The 3,910-nt window shown below is 34.3% G+C and overlaps 1 pseudogene; it reads right to left on the bottom strand.

The window, feature by feature from the left end:
* Positions 1 to 233: 233 nt before the first annotated feature.
* LOC125911429 (nucleophosmin-like) lies at positions 234 to 1,109 on the bottom strand (annotated as a pseudogene).
* Positions 1,110 to 3,910: the final 2,801 nt, after the last annotated feature.

Raw genomic sequence — 3,910 nt, 5'->3', positions numbered from 1 at the left:
TTGTATTTTATTAATATACTGAGTTTATTTCACATGTATATTTTTGTCTCCCCATTTCCATTTGTCTGACCACCACTGCTATCATAACATTCCACACATATTTAAAACCAAGCAAAGGAAAAGCTCCATTTTGAAAAACTAAACAGACATTTTGGAGAACACATTTTTGGCAATGGGACCTGGATAATAATTATCAGACATGGTATGGAAAGTTGACACTTTGCATTAGTATATCAACTACTACATAAATGAAATAAGATGGGAAATTTTAACAAACTAAAAAAAATATTTCCTTTAAGAGACTTCCTTCACTGCCAGCGACCTTGAATAGCCTCTCTGGTCAGTCATCCAGAAGCAACTCTCCACACTGTTGATGAACTTGGCTTCCAGGTTAGGAAGACAGCCACATTTACTATATTTGCTTACATGTTTGTTTTACTGTCTTCTACAGAACTAAGTTCTTTTGGTGTCTTGAGAATGTTTTTGCTGTTTTTTGAAACAGCTGTTCTTCACCTTTTGATCTTAGTGTTAATGGTTTTGCATCTTTTTCATTCTGGTTTGATTTTTGTGCATTTTTTGGCTTGAGTATTACATATAGTATCGCATATACATTTGTTTGCTGAAGTTTTTGCTTCACTTCCTCCTTATCAAAACCATCATCTTCAATATCTTCGTCAACATTATCAACTCCAAGTTTTGCTTTTTTCTGTGGAAACTTGCTACCACTTCCAGAAGCAGGCCATTTTCCAGATGTACTTAGGGGGTTCACATGACTCAGCATCTTCCTCTACAGCTACTGAGTCCTGTTCGCTAATATGCATAGACCCAAAACCATACTTAGCTGTAAGACCACAAGTGGTGGTGTTTCAGAGCCCCAAGACAAACCAGTGACTGTACCAACATTTTCAAAGTTGTCATTGAAGTACAATTGGACTGCCTTCACAATTCATTGCCCCTGCTTCCACAATGTACAATTCATCCTCTGCATAAACCCCTAAACTGATTGTTTTTAAAGAAAACTTGCGTTCATTTTCATCATTTCCCACTTTAAAGTCAGCTTTTAGTTCACAACAGTTCTTGGGGCTGGAAGTCCAAGATTGGGATGCCATCAGTGGGGGACCCTCCTGCAGGGTGTAGATGTCTCATTGTATCCTCACATGGTAAAAGAGGCTTATATTACAAAGAATGTAAATTTCTCGCATAAGAATACACAACAAGTCAGTGCAAGAGCCCACATTAGAAAGAGAAGCTTGTGTGACACCAAATGACAATATTTTATCTTATTTAATGATGTGTTTATGTCATGAATGGTTTGCATTTCTTTGTATTATTGCAGATTATCACTATGTTGTTTTGTTTTAATCATTCACTCATTCTTTGTTCACTCACCATTTATTGAAAAATTTCTGATGGTATGCCAGTAAATGCTTAGTCACATGCTCTCTGGGGAAAAACTCTTTCCCTACCTAATTCTGTATTAGAAATACTCCCACCACGCCTAATGTCAAACTACCAATGCAACACCAAACAGCTTGAACAGTTCTTTAAAGCCTAACAATCAGCTCTCACACACTAGCACGAGGGAGACCCAGCACTCCACATATCACTTTCCATATACCACTATATTCCAGAAATGTGATTTCTGTCTCTGCATAATCCAGGATCTAGAAAAAGAAACCGATAATCAACAACACAAATGATAAATTTTAGAAAAATAGAATATTTTCAAGTCTGTTGTCTTCCTGACTCTTTCATCTTTTCAATGACTATTTATAATAATGTTTCCAGTTGAAAGTTATTTTAATCCCTCTCAAAACTATAATATAGGTCATTAAAATTTACCCTAGAGTTTAGCCAGAAAAATATTGTAAATCAAATCTACTTCAAAGCCTTTTATTCATTTCCAGTGAGTAAAAATTCCTTAATGTTATTTCACCTTGTATATCCTCCCTAATGTGACTTTTACTAGCTCTATAATGAATTAGAAGAGAACTAAATAGTAGTAACTACCCGTGTTACATGGGATAATTACTGTAATCACACCATCATGATTCTCTATATTGATGTATTTTTCCTTCAACACACCCAGAAAATTATTTACTTCTAAGATGATGAATGACTTACAACAACAATTCAGACAGGTATTATGATGATAGGTAATAGGGTAAACACAATTTTCCCTTGAAATAGAAACACAACATATTCTGTATGTTAGCATGTGTAGATTCTGTGTTTAAAGATACTCTAAATTTTGCAGACATCAAATGGGGGCTCTGATTAGGATAAGCCTCATGACATTGACAAAGAGAGATGTTTTAAACATGGTTTCTTCCTGAAACACACTATGTTCTTCACACTAAAAAAAAAAAGAAACAACAGTTCCTTTTTTTGTGTGTGAGAAAGCCTGTTTCACTTAGCAAAAATGTTGATGGCTTCAAGGCGGCCTAAATGACAAATTACTAAGTAATTTTAAATATGTCATTTTAACTACTTGAACTGAATTGTTTTCTTGTGTAGGTAAGTATGTTGAAAAATAAAGTAGTTTATAAAACCTTTCACCTGAAAACTCTTTTCATTATTATAGTGTCAGCAATTCAACACTGAGTCTGATACTCTGTAATGTGAAAGAGACAAAGTTTCTGCAGAAAGATATAACTCATTTGTTGATATAAGACCATCTTCCCAGCCACAATACCAAAGATCCTTTTAGAGCAGCATGCTGCTACAGATAGATATGTACACCAATTACTATAGGCTGAACAACTGGTGGTCTTAAACATACTTGTATTACTGGTTTTTAAAAATTACACAAATTCTGGTTGCATATACCTTTATTTAAAGCCATCACAGTAATTAGAATGGTTTTTGGTACTGTTTTTGTCTCAAGCTAGAGTTATTTGGAGTTCAACTGTCACACTGAAATCTACAAAATTTTTAACTTATACATTAATTAGAATTTTAAAAATGGTAATCATTAACGATGGTCAGTAGGACAATTATGACCAGAAAGTGAACGCAATCTTGACATTTTTTTTTCAACAAGCACATCTTGAGCTATTTACTCTATTTTAAATCACACTAAGTGGTTGTTAAAATACAAAGAATAAGACTTGGCCCTGTCCTAGACAGAGACTTACAGAATACAGAAACATAAACAGGTACATATGAGAGAACATGATGACAATTCATTACATGTAACTACAAGTTGAGGTCAAAACATGGGAGAGAGAGTAGGTAATGAAAGGCATGACTTTTGAAACTTGAAACAAGATTTCTCCTATCAGAGAGGTGTAGAATGGTCCTCCAATACAGAAATGAAAGGTCAACAAATATTTTCCCTGTTGTTAAAGGCTATGGTCCTCAGTTTGGGGCACAGATACGTAACTGAGCATTTCTGCAATGGGTCATATTCTTTCAATCTTCATTATATGTAATTTCACATGGGTTGAGATATTTGTATAATCTACTCAATAGTATTAAAACAATAAGTTTCTCTCCTGTGAACCTGTCATTTACTGTCACACATATTAAAAAAGCTGTGCTCCATAACAAAATACATTAGCTCTGCCCATACCAATAACTAGTGGTGAGACTCACGAGCAAGCAACACATTTTGCTGAGTTTGGGTTTAATTTTGAAGTATTTGACTCACATTGTTATTCTTATGATATCCAACAATTACAAAAGCATGAAAGATATTTTAAGAACATATAGGAGAACATAATTATTATGGAAATGAAAGTTGAGATAATTAAATTTGAAAATAGTGAATTGACAAATATTTTACATATATATACCAGATAAATTATTTGTAAGTGGCAGTCAGGTCAGGTGGTGACTCATACTTAGGCTAACGGTGTGTCCTAGTTTCTCTGGGACAAGTCCAATTTACAAGTGTTGCCTTGATGCC

Source organism: Panthera uncia (genome assembly GCF_023721935.1).
Source record: "Panthera uncia isolate 11264 chromosome C1 unlocalized genomic scaffold, Puncia_PCG_1.0 HiC_scaffold_3, whole genome shotgun sequence".
Classification (NCBI taxonomy): Eukaryota; Metazoa; Chordata; class Mammalia; order Carnivora; family Felidae; genus Panthera; species Panthera uncia.
Note: the sequence above shows the minus strand (reverse complement) of the source record. Positions and strands in the feature narration are given on the sequence as shown.